The 17,121-nt window shown below is 42.3% G+C and overlaps 1 protein-coding gene across 1 annotated transcript in view; it reads right to left on the reverse strand.

The window, feature by feature from the left end:
• The window catches only part of LOC124555446 (proteoglycan 4-like), a 314,385-nt gene extending 298,260 nt beyond the window's left edge, over positions 1 to 16,125 (reverse strand). Inside the window, exon 1 of the mRNA XM_047129358.1 lies at positions 15,988 to 16,125. The gene's annotated coding sequence lies outside the window, so the exon portion shown is untranslated. The remainder of the gene's footprint in view (positions 1 to 15,987) is intronic.
• Between the last annotated feature and the right edge of the window lie 996 nt (positions 16,126 to 17,121).

Below are 17,121 nucleotides of genomic sequence, written 5' to 3' on the forward strand. Positions count from 1 at the left end.
AAGAGACTGGACCACAACACCTAACTTAGATCTACATCTGCATAGCTACTCCGCAAGCTACCGTACGGTGCGTGCCGGAGGGAACCCTGTACCACTACTGGTCATTTCCATTTCTGTTCTACTCTCGAAAAAAACGACTGTCTGTGACTCCGTATGAGCCATAATTTCTCGTATCTTATCTTCATGGCCGTTACGTGCAATGCATGTTGGCGGCAGTAGAATCGTTCGGCAGTCACCTTCAAACGCCGGTTCTCTAAATTTCTCAATAGTCTTTCTCGCAAAGAACGTCGCTTTCCCTTCAGGGATTCCCATTTGAATTCTCGAGGCATCTCCGTAACACTTGCGTGTTATTCGAACCTACTGGTAACAAATCTAGCAACCTGCTTCTGAATTGATGCAATGTCTTAAGTGCATCCGACCTGGTACGGATCTCAAACACTCGAGCAGTACTCAAGAACAGGTCACACCAGTGTCCTATATGCGGTTTCCTTTACAGATGAACCGCTTCTAAAATTCTTCCAGTAAGCCGAAGTCGACCATTCGCCTTTCCTACCACAGTTATCACATTCTCTCTCCATTTCATATCGCTTTGGAACGTGGGGCCCAGATATTTAAACGACTTGACTGCGTCAAGCAGGACACTAGTAAAGCAGTATCCGAGCGTTACAAGTTTGTTCTTCCTACTCATCCGCATTAACTTACATTTTTCCACATTTAGAGCTAGCTGCCATCCATCATACCAATTATAAATTTGGTCTAAATCGTCTTGTTTCTTCCTACAGTCACTCAACTTCTGCGTCTTACCGTACGCCACAGCTCCATGACCAAACAACCGCAGGTTGCTGCCCAGTCTGTCCACCAAATGATTTAAGTATAGAGCCACTCGTCGTACCAGTGTAGCTTCGTGTAACAAAATACAACACGACTGAGTTTTTCAAACTTACCTACGTTAAAGTACATGGAATTTATTGGATGGTACAATCCAAACTAAGCCACTGCTGTTTGAAGAGACGCATGGGAGGAAATTGGGACTGTATGGAGAATTTGTAAGGGCTTCCCAGCAAAACTCCACCTAAGAGATGTCGAAGGAGTTGCCTGCTCTCAGGCTAATGGACCTCAAAGTCTGCGGCAAGTACATTTTTAAAGTGCGTAACAAAGGTGCGTGGGTGGCACGGAGGGTGTTGCTGGATTGGGAGGCCTTAGAGGGACCCTATACCGATTTATTCACGCATGTATCAACGTTACACCCCTCAGTGATCACGCAATAGGAAGACGCGAAGCCGCGCATGGTAGCAGCGCAATCTCCGACGCCTTGCCACGGTTCGCGCGGCTGCCCCCATCGGAGGTTCGAGTCCTCCCTCGGGAATGGGTGTGTGTGTTGTCCTTAGTGTAAGTTATATTACGTAGTGTGTAAGCCTAGGGACCGATGACCTCAGCAGTTTGGTCTCATAGGCACTTACCACAAAAAAAGAAGACGCGAAATAGGAGGGCTGAAAAAGCATAAACACTCTTAGCTGCTCAGATCACCTACAAATTTCGTAGAATTCTTTTAAACGGTCCCTAGTCGTTTCACCCTCTATAAAAGAGCAAAAATTGCGGTCACACTACACTCCAAAGTGGTCAGATCACGTCCAATGTGGTTGCTGCCCCACGATGTCCTTAGAGTAGGATTCAATAGTCTGGCGGTTGCCAGAAGTGTCGAACGTTGTGGAGAAAGTCGTCCTATTGCTCAACGCACGGCGAACTGTCGTTTTCGACTCGAGATGTGTGGGAACCAACACCCCCAAGAGAAGGGCTGGTTTAATTGACACCCTCTATGCCACTTCCTGAGGGCTTTTAGTATCGACTCTAAACGGCAGTGAGTTTGAAAAATTTTCCTCGGTCATCCATAAGAAAACCGCGTGATTTCAACGATGGTTGTCGCGGTTTTTAAATCCAGCACAGAGGCGTCAAAAGCATGGGTTAAATGGGGGTAATTGTGAGTGTGACGACCTTCCCATTGAGTGACACGTCCACAACGCTGTTCAAAGTGTTCAAATCACACACACACACACACACACACACACACACACACACACACACACACACACACACAGGCCCGAGTGAGGACTCGAACCTCCGGCGGGAGAGGCTGCGCAATCCGTGACATAGCGCCTCAAACCGCGTGGCCACTCAGCGCGTCGAGGACGCCGTTGACCAAAGTTGTTTTGAAATTTGTCGCCAACATGACACAATTAATCCACCTAACACTTCACACTAACGTCTGAATTGTAGTCTACGTTTCACATGTGTCGACGCTTTGCTGTTTGAAGCGCCGCTGAGCCTGAGGGCGACGTCACAGGGCGCCACAGTTTTGCAGTATTACCGAGAAAGACTGTTGGCTCCTTTGAGCCATATTTCAAAGTTATGCTTCGGAAGGTGAGAGAATTACAGGAGTTTTGAAAAAGTGATACTTTTTATTGCGCATTGTCGAAGTGCCTTAGGTTGGACTGCTCCAGTCACTAAATTCCATATACTTTAATATGGATCAATTTGCAAGACTCAGTCGTGTCGTATATTGTTACTCGCAGTTGGAACTGCACTTCTATGAGTGCTTATGCCACTTTCTTACAGCTATTACAGTCCTAGTTTATCATGTATGAGTTGCATGTCGATTAAAAAGAAAAATGAACTTATTCAAGCTGGAAAAAAATTTAACAACAGCATAAAATTGGGGATTTAAAATCGTGCGTCACATTTCAGCCGAAGTATATCTTCTCATGTCTTAGATAACTGCATGTGCTGAATAAAACGTAGTACAATATCGTCCAAAGAAACTCAATTATCAATCTTTTTTCCGTATGTTAAGATATCGTGATAACATACAAGCTGTATCATGAGAGAATACATTCAACCATCTAGCAGTGACCTAGGACTGTAATTAAAAATTTTCTGCAGTCAATGTTCCATTGAACATTTATTAACGTTCGACTTGGCTTTCAGACTATTAGTCTGTATTATAGGACAAAAAATAACAAACAGGTGTTGAATTAGTAACGAGAAATGCGTCACTAACGAAAACAATAGTTCTATGGTACACAAGTTATAGAAACATACGGCAATACAATTTTTGCAGTGGTTCATAAAGTCTCTGTATTTAAGTCAATCAAACGATTAAGAATTTAATCTATGTACGTTTTCTTAAAGTTAAATATTTGAATATTAATTAACGCGTTTCAAAATACAATCATTCTTAACTGGTGCTCCTCTGCCTCCCTGTGGTTTTCAGAGGGAGATTTCTATCAGACTTACACATTACAAAAATCGCTAACACATGACAATGTCTGCCTCTGTCCTTTAATCATTATCAGAGGAAGCATTGTACATAATTATTTACCACTTATATGGTTGGGTAATGACATTTTAAATGACAGTTATTACGACAAACTAAGCAGCTGTTCTAAAAGGCAAGGAAAGAATTTTGTGAAATGCAGTAAAATAGTGGAAAATCTAAATCGATTTCTACGATAAAAGGGTCTGAAATGATGACTTTTCGTTCTAAATTGATACAGAGATTAAAAGCATTATAATGACGTTTCCCTGATAAAATGAATCCTTGGGAAATTCAGCATCTTCCGACACTGAAATTATGCATACTTGAAGGTAAATCCGAGAGAACTCTGTATGTATAAATTCCAATTCAAAACTGAGTGGAATGATAGTTAAATATGTTTATAATAAAACTTGAAAATGGAAACTACCACAAGATCGAATGTAAATAGTTTTCAAAGTATGATCTATATGAAACCATAACACACAAACCTAAATTTTCTTGCCTTTTCTAGCAAGAATAATTTGCTACTTTGTCTTTACAATGTTACTAAAAAATAAACCACTGGAGCACAAAATGGCGACTGTTCTTAACACGGCTGTTCTTCATCAATCTTCAGGCTCTGTTCCTTAGTACGTACACTAAAACGTCACGCATTGTCATACTTAATATTATAGATGCTTATATCCGTAGCCGTTGCAATAAATGTGATAGACAATACTGAGAGAGTGCTTTTATCAATGTAACCTAGTTTGCGTGTAGATTAGAAAGTGAACATTTCTATAGATTATATCATTTTAGGACCAGACTTTATGGAATTAAGAAACAGGCTGGCCTTGCCTTTCTATGAAACATGCAGTGCCTTATGAATATGTTATGTAATGCAGAGACAGCAATCAAGCAATGTTAACTCTTATGTTCCACAACACAGCATGTTCGTGAGGAGACAACGTTATTCATTCGTGCGCTGTGAATATCTTAACGATCTTTATTTACAATATGCTATGTAATAGAGAGTAGAATTTTTATTTGAAGGAGACCGGATGGTCTGCACGCGGTTGATTAGAGTAAGGATATCGAAGCCTGCCAGTGTATTAGGTGGGTGAAGTGAGACAATCAATAGGAGAGGAGATGACAGCATTCACAATTCGCGGAAGACTTTGTCAGAAAAGAGCAGTAGTGGACAAAAATTACTTTTCAGTGGTAACAATTTTCTCGGGTCTGCAGCCATTCATGCAGTCATCTGAGCACAATATTTCCGTGGTCCACCTGGCCACCATTTATAGGTGAGAATGCTGTATGCTAATCTCTCCGGCGAGATTTCCATACTTGATCCACAGAAATTTGTTCAGAGAATTGTATGATCTGGCTGCAGACCCGAGAAGAATATCGTCAGTTAATAGGCAGGGAAAATCTACGTAGTTACTTTTCCATGAATGGAGTCGATGAATATTGAATTAAAATATCCCCAAGAACCGTATAGCCGATATTCTAATCAGTATATTATATCTATAATCGCAGTCCGACGATATCGGTAAGTATTAAATGTCCGCTGCCAGGTGGCTGGAAAGTAATCCTCTGATCATCATCAAGAGGGTATTAATAAAATGAAAATTGTGTTATCGTCATGCAACATCCATCAACGATGACTGAAATTCTGGAGTATGGCTTATCTTTGACCTTGTTTCCAACAACAGGTTAAATAGTAGCTGTCGAAATCATGTTGTTGAAGAGCAAGGAAAATACGCCAGTTCACTAAATTCAGGGAGAAAAGAAGGAAAAATAGTGTCCACTCGGGAGGTACAGTACATGTTCTGTAAGAAATTACAGCGAAATCGATCGCCATATCTGTTTGTACTTGTTTTTAAGTATAACGTATTTTTACAGCATAGTGAACGAAGTCAGTGATTCTGAAGTAACAGGAGTGAAACACACCTAGAAAAAACTGGAAAGCTGGTCAGCTGCATTTTGCCTGATGTGATACCCTAAAAGTACTGTATCGGAAAGGGGTAGAGATTCATAATCAGCCATCTGCCAGGTTAGTGTGAGAAACTGCATTACTTACACACACACATACACACACACACACACACACACACACACACACACACACACACCTTATACTTCCTGCCCAGAAAAGAACATCAGAGCAAGTAATGGTATATTTATGAATATATTCAGCGTAAAAAAGAGGAAATCAGGTTCGGAACCGACCCAGCAATATACGAATCCCGTGGAAAATCACGAATAAATCGCAAGAGACACATTGCTGACACGTAACAATTGATCGGAACTAGAGTTGCGCTCTACCAAAACTACGGTTCGGTAGTTTCTGTACACTACATAAATGACGTAGCAAATGGTAGGGTCCTGGTAGTATGGGTAGAAATTGTTGGGAAAGAAACATAAATGAGTGTGTGAGAGAGTAAGTGGTAGCCGATGGCTCCTCTCTCTCTTTTTCTTATTTTTTTTTTCATAATTAGAACCGCACATCTTTCAGTGTTAGTCCTTCGTGTATTTCATATCCTTACAGAACATAAACTGCATTCTATAAGTAATGTAACCAAAGCAATTACTTTTGATGAAATTACAATTTATGTTGTTATTTTGTAATCAATGGAACGTTCTCCACCACGATCAAAGGCAAGTCTTCTGTTGTTATTGATAAATGCGAGAGTTGTTTATGGATAACAGAAACTTGTTTTATATTTGTTCAGCAAAGTACTGAAGCGATTTTTGATATATTGTTATTTTGAGTTCTTTTTTTTATTTGACCTTGTTGTTGAGGAAATTGCCCTGTATGATAAATCTGTATTGTTTTCCTTATTTCTGCTACAACATCCCTCTGTTTCACATTACAAATCAACAATTTTCGGATAAAACCTGAATTAACCTTGACAATTACAATTTTGCTATAAATACTGTTTCCTTTTAAGTAATAGACAGAAGGATAATTACGCAGAAGAGGAATGTTCTGTAGGTTACCCGGCCCTTTGTACACCCTCATTCAGTTGCTAGACGCTTCACCACTTCCTGTTTTCAGGGGAATCTAGTGAGACACTGATCGCATACGTAAAGAGAGCGATCGTTATAAGGTAACGCCCGAGAGATATGCAACACTCATAACGTACAGGTAACGCGGGTACGACTTAAACCGACCAAAGTTATCGGGAAAATTACCGTAGTGTGTTGTTGTTGTTGTTGTGGTCTTCAGTCCTGAGACTGGTTTGATGCAGCTCTCCATGCTACCCTATCCTGTGCAACCTTCATCTCCCAGTACTTATTGCAACCTACATCCTTCTGAATCTGCTTAGTGTATTCATCTCTTGGTCTCCCTCTACGATTTTTACCCTCCACGCTGCCCTCCCATACTAAATTGGTGATCCCTTAATGCCTCAGAACATGTCCCTCAGAACATACCTTCTTCTAGTCAAGTTGTGCCACAAACTTCTCTTCTCCCCAATCCTATTCGATACCTCCTCATCAGTTTTGTGATCTACCCATCTAATCTTCAGCATTCTTCTGTAGCACCACATTTCGAAAGCTTCTATTCTCTTCTTGTCTATACTATTTATCGTCCACGTTTCACTTCCACACATGGCTACACTTGATACAAATACTTTCAGAAACAACTTCCTGACACTTAAATCTATACTCGATGTTAACAAACTTCTCTTCTTCAGATACACTTTCCTTGCCATTGCCAGTCTACTGAACTTTAGTCTACATTAATGATGGGAGAACTGAGACCTTCAAGCAAACAAGAGCTCTGTTCTCGAGAAGTAATGAATCGAATATACGTCTGAGATCCGAGAAATTTATGAATACAGACTAGTTGTTAGGGCCGTTCGCTTCAGTAGGCTGTATTAATAAAGTTCTCGGATGTGTGCGTCTAGCATGCCTGCTCCCATCATTTGGGATATGCGTCACCTTCTGCATCTCTAAGGAAAATAGTTTTCTGTAAATAAAGCAAGGCTACATCCGTTTCTTAAGTAATTCTTTCAGATGACGTTTACTTTTCACATTAAAGAAATCACCACTCATTAGCTATGAGATCTACCCATCTAATCCCCAGCATTCTTCTGTAGCACCACATTTCGAAAGCTTCTATTCTCTTCTTGTCTAAACTATTTATCGTCCATGTTTCACTTCCATACATGGCTACACTCCATACAAATACTTTCAGAAACGACTTCCAGACACTTAAATCTATACTCGATGTTAACAAATTTCTCTTCTTCAGAAACGCTTTCCTTGCCATTATCAGTCTACATTTTATATCCTCTCTACTTCGACCATCATCAGTTATTTTGCTCCCCAAATAGCAAAACTCCTTTACTGCTTTAAGTGTCTCATTTCCTAATCTAATTCTCTCAGCATCACCCGACTTAATTCATCTACATTCCATTATCCTCGTTTTGCTTTTGTCGATGTTCATCTTATATCCTGCTACACCTACATATGTTATGATGGTCTACGTCAGCCCACGGTTATTTTGCAACTCTGATCGGAACCTGCTCGGAGTGTCATTGTTAGTAGCCAGGAAGGAACGTGGCAGCAGCTTTCAGAAGGGCCCCAGCGAAAGCAGGTGGCTACGGTGAAGGCAAGCGGCAAGCGGCGCAGCAGGCGTGTGGTCATAGCGCGAGTAAGAGCGCAGACCGACGTGACCAGGCAGCGCTGAGGCGGCTGGCCTTTCGTGGCGGGCGTGGCTGGGCTAAGCCTGCCGCCCTCGGCCAACAGTCTGCAGCGCAGCCGCTACTTCATTCCGCTAGCGAGCCTCAGCGCACACCGCTGCTTAATAGCAGAAGGGACCTCTAAAGGCAAAGGAAAATTGCTCGAGTCATTTTGTAGACCTGACATGGGTTCCCAGGTAGATGCCGTGTTTCTTGACATCCGCAAGGCGTTTGATACAGTTCCCCACAGTCGTTTAATGAACAAAGTAAGAGCATATGGACTATCGGACCAATTGTGTTATTGGATTGAAGAGTTTCTAGATAACAGAATGCAGCATGTCATTCTCAATGGAGAGAAGTCTTCCTAAGTGAGAGTGATTTTAGGTGTGCCGCAGGGGAGTGTCGTAGGACCGTTGCTATTCACAATATACATAAATGACCTTGTGGATAACATCGGAAGTTCACTGAGGCTTTTTGCGGATGATGCTGTAGTATATCGAGAGGTTGTAACAATGGAAAATTGTACTGAAATGCAGGAGGATCTGCAGCGAATTGACGCATGGTGCAGGGAATGACAATTGAATCTCAATGTAGACAAGTATAATGTGCTGCGAATACATAGATCATTTATCATTTAGCTACAATATAGCAGGTCAGCAACTGGAAGCAGTTAATTCCATAAATTATCTGGGAGTAGGCATTAGGGGTGATTTAAAATGGAATGGTCATATAAAGTTGATAGTCGGTAAAACAGATGCCAGACTGAGATTCATTGGAAGAATCCTAAGGAAATGCAATCCGAAAACAAAGGAAGTAGGTTACAGTACACTTGTATGCCCACTGCCTGAATATTGCTCACCAGTGTGGGATCCGTACCAGATAGGGCTGATAGAAGAGATAGAGAAGATCCAACGGAGAGCAGCGCGCTTCGTTACAGGATCATTTAGTAATTTACGGAGATGATGGATAAACTCCAGTGGAAGACTCTGCAGGAGAGACGCTCAGTAGCTCGGTACGGGCTTTTGTTGAAGTTTCGAGAACATACCTTCACCGAGGAGTCAAGCAGTATATTGCTCCCTCCTACGTATATCTCGCGAAGAGACCATGAGAATAAAATCAGAGAGATTAGAGCCCACACAGAGGCATACCGACAATCTTTCTGCCCACGAATAATACGAAACTGGAATAGGAGGAAGAACCGATAGAGGTACTCAAAGTACCCTCCGCCATACACCGTCAGTGGCTTGTGGAGTATGGATGTAGATGTAGAAAAAGTCTGCAGTACTGTAATCTACTGTATCCTTTTATGCGTGTACCCTGTTCTATGACAGACCAATGACAGCATTCTCTCGCTACGAGGTCCGTAAAAGGAGGACCCATGAAAGTGTGGACTCACCACGAGAAATACACTAAACCATCAAAGAAACTGGTATAGGCATGCGTGTTCAAGTACAGAGATATGTAAACAGGCAGAATACGGCGCTGCGGTACGCAACACCTATATAAGACAACAAGCGTCTGGCGCAGTTGTTAGATCGGTTACTGTTGCTACAATGGTAGGCTATCGAGATTTAAGTGAGTTTGAACGCGGTGTTACAGTCGGCGCACGAGCGATGGGACACAGCATTTCCGAGGTAGCGATGAAGTGGGAATTTTCCTGGTCGACCATCTCAAGAGTGTAGCGTGAATATCAGGCATCTGGTAAAACACCATATCTACGACATCGCTGTGGCACGAAAAAGATCCTGCAAGAACGGAACCAACGACGACTGAATTGTTCATCGTGACGGAAGTGCAACCCTTCCGCAAATTGTTGCAGATTTAAATGCTGGGCCAGCAACAAGTGTCAGAGTGCGAATGATTCAACGAAACATCATCGATATGGGCTTTCAGAGCCGTCGACCCACTCGTGTACCCTTGATAACTGCACGTTACTAAGCTTTACGCCTCATCTGGACCCGTCAACGTCGACATTGGACTGCTGATGTCTGGAAACCTGTTGCCTGGTCGGAAGAGTCTCGTTTCAAGTTGTATCGAGCGAATGGACGTGTACGTGTATGGAGAAAACTTCATCAATACAATGACCCTGCATGTCAGCAGGGGATGTTCTAGCTCGGGGAGGCTCTGTAATGGTGTGGGGTGTGTGCAGTTGGAGTGATGTAGAACCCCTGATACATCTAGATACGCCTCTGACAGGTGACACGTACGTCTGATCACCCGCATCCATTCAAGTCTATTGTGCATTCCGACGGACTTGGGCAATTCCAGCTGGACAATAGGACACCTTACACGCCCAGAATTGCTACAGTGTGACTCCGGCAACACTCTTTTGAGTTGAAACACTTCCCCTGGTCACCAAACGCTCCAGACACGAACATTATTGAGCAAATCTGGGATGCCTTGCAACGTGCTGTTCAGAACACATCTTCAACCCCTCGTACTCTTACGGATTAATGGACAGCCCTGCAGGATCCATGGTGTCAGTTCCCTTCAGCACTGCTTCAGACATTAGTCGAGTCCATGTCACGTCGTGCTGCGGCACTTTTGCGTGCTCGCGGGGGTCCTACACTATATTGGACAGGTACCAGTTTCTTTGGCTCTTCAGTGAATTATTTCGGTGGAGGCCTGAGCTCACTCGCGTGAGCGACAGCTTAAGTGAGGCCACACTGGCTATCTTCAGCGTTAACAGGTTAAACTTGCGGTCGTCCTATAATCAGCTCTTAGGTAGTTAGAATGCAATGTCATACAGCCACTAATATGTCCATCCCTAAGAGGACATTGTGGTGTTCAAACCAATCTTCGGGCTGATGCTTTTCTTCGTTTATACGGGTTTCGGCACTGACAGTTGATATTGAGGAGGTGGTATCAAGCATAACATGGAATGAAACAATTTGTATAAGCACGTGTGGAGTTTATGAAAATTAGAGCTGCAGGCGAATGCATGTTGCACGTACCGTTACCTTTTGGAAAATTCGGAAAATATGAGTAAGCACACGCGAATCAGAATTGTACTTAAATTGCAACCTGTCGCTAGCTGGAGAAGAATGACAGAGTTAACAACACTGTCTTGAAATGACCATGTATATAGACTGTTTGCGAAGAGAATGTTACCTATTAATATTAGAGCCTCCTTTTCTGTTTCCATAACGGAGACATCTCAGCTGTGAGGTGATATGCCAGCTAAATCTGCCATATGTCGAACAGTAGGCCGGCCTTGCTATGAACGTCTTTTTTTGTTACAAAAGTTAAAAGATCCTCCATTATCTATCACGTTTCTTTAAAGTTAGTGACGCTTGACAAGCGAAGTCTACATAATTATAGTTTACGTCGCCCGAATTCAAAAAAATGGTTCAAATGGCTCTGAGCACTATGGGACTTAACATCTATGGTCATCAGTCCCCTAGAACTTAGAACTACTTAAACCTAACTAACCTAAGGACAGCACACAACACCCAGCCATCACGAGGCAGAGAAAATCCCTTACCCCGCCGGGAATCGGACCCGGGAACCCGGGCGTGGTCGCCCGAATTACGATTCCCCTTACATACAGGAAAAATTCCTAAACCGCCAAACACCGACGCGTTAAACTGTGGTGAACAGAACGTAAAAAGACATTTAAAACAGCCAAGCTATGTTTGTAACTTTCCAAACAACTTATTAAGTTATTTTTGGATCGATAGTTTCTGCAATAAGCTGTCTACATGTAATCTCTGTAAGATTTATTTCATGCATAACAGAAAACAACTGTGCCCCCATAGGTCTCGAAGAATACGCAAAATATTGTAGAAACATTTTTACAGAAACAATCCACATTGACACCATCTCAAACACCTAGTGTCCCTTTTGCAGCATCCTGTCTGTGCTTATGCCCTACACATAGCATTTAAAGAAGTTTCGATATCACACTACTATTTTTCTGATAATTGCGAGAAAGGTAAGATTAGGTTTTAACGTCACGCCGACATCGGTAATTGCAACATATCCTCTACGTGCGCTAGTCGTGTACGCCGAGAGCTAGAAACCAGACTTCGACAATCCATGTCTTTCAACTGCAATATATTTTATTTCTAGTATTGCGGAAATGCTGCATAATTAAATTCACGTGTTAACTCCGCCAAGTCCGCTAAAGCTGGCTTGATTTCGAACGTCATCCTCCGCAGAAAAGACAATATGTCAGTTTCATACGTTGAATGCTACGCAGTATTAATCTCTGCACTGATTTAATAGAATACTCACTCCAATCCAAATAATTCAGGCTGTATTAATGAAAATCCGATGTTTCCTCTTGTCGGAGTCTTCACGAAGAAAGTGAATGTTGTGCAGTGCATGTTAACCCTGACAAACGAGGGAAAGAATTTTTATGATGACAGGTAGCTTTGTACAGGTGTTCATGACATCGAAGCATTGTATGTTAAACGTAGTGGAACTGAATATTTATTTTTAATTGCTTAATTTATTTATAAATTATATGCATCGACTTTAAAGCCCACGAGCCAAACCATTAAACACACTTTGTTTTTTTTTTTTTTTTTTTGCAATACCATGGTTCATTCTTTTTACTCACTACCACTACTGTTGTACTTAAAAACTGACCACGCAAGAGAAATTGAGTAACTTGATGAAGCCTTGTGCTTTAACGTAATTTTTTTCTGGCGGAGAAAAGCGAGGAAACAAATTTACAGAGTGATCGTAAAATTTAAATGTTAGATTCCGCTTGAGGTATATTTTAAAGCCAGATACGAAACTGTTTCTACTGATCACGGGTTGCGTGCCAAACATCGAAGTTTATGAAATCTGCGACATCTGTGTCGTACAGGCACCGTGATTGTGGCATCCCATTTAATAGGTATATACTTTCAACTAGATGTCTGACGCAGGTCAGAAAAAAAAACTACGTAAGAATTCCCGTAAACAGTGTACATCCGCAAGTATTTGACGGAAACTGAGTACAACAGTAATATCGTGGCACAAGCAACGCATAGCAGTCAGGAAGAGTAGCTGATAGGACTCGTTTGGTGGTAATCCTGCAGTAAATATTGGACTCAAATATTTTAACAAGGTTTGTATATTACTGGAATGCCTTTATTTCCTTAAGGCTTATAAACTTAACTCCTCTACGATTTAAACGACTTCAGGGCTAAGTGACGAGGCTTTCAGTAGAGTTGATCACAATTGCTGGTTGGAGAGAACCGCTTTCAGCATGCTGTACACCTACTTCGATACGCTAGGCTTGCTACAAAAAGGCGTCCTGGCAGGTATTAGAAAGCAAAAGTCAGCGCAAGGTAAACGGCGTGCATTCAGGTTATGCCGTAGTCGTGAGAGCCTTTGGTCCAGTAATACCTCACGAGCACCGCCGCCGACACAGATAGCCCACTCTCAGTGAGATTGCTCCAGTTTCCTCTCCTCACAGATGGAGCGCTGTACCTCTCACAAGTCATATTTCACGACCCTCCTACCTGTAATTAGCACTGACCTCAAACTCGTGTAATTTATATTCGGCGTTAAAGAACTGGCATCAGTGTCGGATTCGGTGAATAATTTTCATTTCCTCAGCACTATCAAACGTATCACAAATAAGTAGCAATCACTTCTCTCCCGTCATAATTGTAAGAAGCCAGTTATTCGAGATGATTTGATGGAACCCATCTTCGTGCGCTTCCTTGACAAAACTGATCTGGCACTTTCAGTTAGTAAGTAATATGTTCATTCGTATTCATTACACTATTAAAACTCCTCTACCTTTAGCAAGCTGCTCGTAGGATGGAGACAAAGCCGTAGTTTCGCCTTTTTCCCTTCATTGTCATTTCAGTTCCCACGAAGGGAGGGGCTGGCAGCGGATAAAACCGCTCTCCAGCCAAAGGTTACATAAATTTAATATATATATATATATATATATATATATTAAATAAATAATATATATATATATATATATTAAATTTATGTAACCTTTGGCTGGAGAGTCTAATGATAGTGTTAATGGTGCTATGAATATGGGACCCTGTGGAACCGTAGGTACCGACTAAAAGTCAGCGAGATGGAGGAAGACAGAGAGAGGGAGGAGGAAAATGGAGGGAAGATGTGAGGTGGAGCATTGTGACTAGGTGTGGAAAGAGGAGTGTATCTAGGATCGGGTTTCAGCGTTGGGGAGAGGAAGTTCGTTAAAATTCAGGCAGGAGAGGATGGATAACGCATGAAGTTCCACAGAAAGTGGAATATGGATGTAGTACCGCAACAGAGTACCTGGACAGTTTAGTTTACCTCTTAGTGAAGGCTGCTTATTAAGAACAGCGCTCAGGGTCAGTCAGTCGACAGACAATACACAGAGCAATGCCGAGGAATCAGGAGCAAGAATCTTGCAAGTCACAGATCTCATTCTGTTCTTATTCATATTCTTTTTTAAGTTATTGGGCCTTTAGAAAGTAAAATGACATATGGTTAAAGTCGATGATGAGCACAAGTATTTTTCCAAATAAGCTGAAGGTCGGAAAATTGTGAACTTTTCCGAAGTAAATTATATTATACATCGCATAACAATTTGTACCTGTACATGCGTAACACATACTTAACTTTGCGTTCTTCCTTACGGCAGGTCTTGCATGGGGGAAGCCTCGTCAGAGAGGTCCACCGCATGAGCGTCTAGGGAAGTGATTCCAGTGCTTGTTTCCCGTTGCCTTCCACTGATGATGATGAAATGTTAATGAGGACAACACAACACCCAGTCCCTGAGCGGAAAGATCTCCGACCCAGCCGGGAATCGAACCCGGGCCCCTTGACATGACAGATCGCCGCGCTGACCACTCAGCTACAGGGGCGGACTAACACATACTACTTTTCATTATTATTTCCATTTATTGACTTGCGGTTCGTGACCTTTAAGCCATCTCAGTAATGGAAAGGGGATACGACAGTGTATTGGAGACTATCTTCTTGTCAGTTACAGTAACACAAATATAAAGAGAACGCAACACCCAGTCCCGAGAAGATTAAAATCTCTAGCCCGGAGTGGAATAGAACCCACGCACTTTCGGTTAGCAATCTGACGGGCTGACCTCGCAGCTACCACCGAGTCTGCTAGTAAAGCTCTGTGCTGAATAGTCAAGTAAAGCTATTTCAAACCACATGTACGTTTTACTTCGGGTGCAACTGTTGCAAACACAACTAGAATTAAACATTACTCGTCATAATATGACGTAAGAAATAAATCTGACGTTTTGGTTTCTAAACTTAAACGTGAATATTCCAGTAGTGCTATATTTATCTTGAAGATCTCTTTGGGAATTAATAAAGTGAGACTCGAGCGACTGTTTATAAGGAAAAAAGGACAAATAGACACGTTGTGTACAAGGAAAATCAGTTTTTTGTTAGAGTTTATAGGAGCCATGGAGTAGTCTGTCTATTTAATGAAATAAGACGAAAAAACACCAGAGTTTGGAGGCAACAGTGTTACTTGACATCGTTTTGCAACCTGATGCGACCACAAACATATTTTCCACACTGCTGTCGCCTTCTAAGAGCGCAGGGACCTCTCCAGGAAAATACTACACCCTCTTCCTCAAACACTCTAGTCTTGTAACGTTATAATTAATATTGGTATGTAAACATAAAGAGTGTCAACGTTATGTCGATTTCAGCAAGACTTTTCCGCTGGAAAGTCTTAATACAATCGTTTTAAACCAGTTTATAGCTATGCAGGAAAATTATAAGGCCGATTGCATATAACAGTAGGCGACAGAGAAAAGACAACATAAACAATAATTTGTATTAACGAAATTCTAGAGAAGTAATGGCTGACAGAAACGATGTAGCTTTCACTCTCCGATGCTGTGTGTGTTTTGTATTGTCAGAAACATGTCAGATAACAGAAACGCAGCCTTTTAACTGCGACAAGAATAAGGAAATAGCGAAAGTACCGAAAGAAAAAGTTGATAGTTGTTAATAAAAAGAGTATGCAGTGAGGACAAGGAGCGGAGGCGGCAGAAAAGAGAGTGCAGGCTGCGAAGTTACCTCTCGGTTCCGCCGGTGGTTGCGCAGCTAGCAGCGGACAGCGGAGCGAGGGCACTAGCACTGTCGTGGCATAGTTGGCCAGAGCACAGACTAACAGATTTCACTGCGGCGCGCGCGAGCCTCCTGCAGCCACCAAACTCGTCCTGCGCTCACCTGCTACCCCCCCTCCAGTACCCCCACCCACCCTCTCCCACTCCTCGGCCACGCGCGTCAAGCGCTTGCTCTCTCTCTCTCTCTCTCTCTCTCTCTCTCTCTCCCTCTCCCTCCCTCCGTCTCTCGCGCCCCACGACGTCAACAACAATACGACTCTTACCAATCACAGACATTACCGCTAGAACAAACTCTACAACGTTGCCAAATCTACTGTCGTTATCGATTTGCACTGTTTCACCCCGGAACAAGCGCGATTTGCTTTCATTTTGTAAATCAAAGTACTTGCTGCTGCAAGTCCTTATTACTGTTTCTTTAACTTACATACGACGCGTTTAACTCTTAGTTGGTAACATGCGAAAAAAATGGCGTTTAAGGTAACATCTGTCTGGGAGACTAAAATGACCAGATTTTTCAAAAAAATTCCACTGTAGTGAATACCGAAAATAAATAACAATTTAAAACCTTGATAAAAAGTTAATACTACACTACTGACCATTAAAATTGCTACACCAAGAAGAAATGCAGATGATAAACAGTTATTCATTGGACAAATATACTATACTAGAACTGCCATGTGATTACATTTTCACGCATTTTTGGTGCATAGATCCTGAGAAATCAGTACCCAGAACAACCACCTCTGGCCGTAATAACGGCGTTGATACGCCTGGGCATTGAGTCAAACAGAGCTTGAATGACGTGTACAGGTACAGCTGCCCATGCAGCTTCAACACGATACCACAGTTCATCAGTAGTGACTGGCGTATTGTGACGAGCCAGTTGCTCGGCCGCCATTGACCAGACGTTTTCAGTTGGTGAGAGACCTGGAGAATGTGCTGGCCAGGGCAGCAGTCGAACATTTTCTGTATCCAGAAAGGCCCGTACAGGACCTGCAACACGCGGTCGTGCATTATCCTGCTGAAATGTAGGATTTCGCAGGGATCGAATGAAGGGTAGAGCCACGGGTCGTAACACATCTGA

The sequence above is a fragment of the Schistocerca americana genome, chromosome X (genome assembly GCF_021461395.2).
Source record: "Schistocerca americana isolate TAMUIC-IGC-003095 chromosome X, iqSchAmer2.1, whole genome shotgun sequence".
NCBI lineage: Eukaryota > Metazoa > Arthropoda > Insecta > Orthoptera > Acrididae > Schistocerca > Schistocerca americana.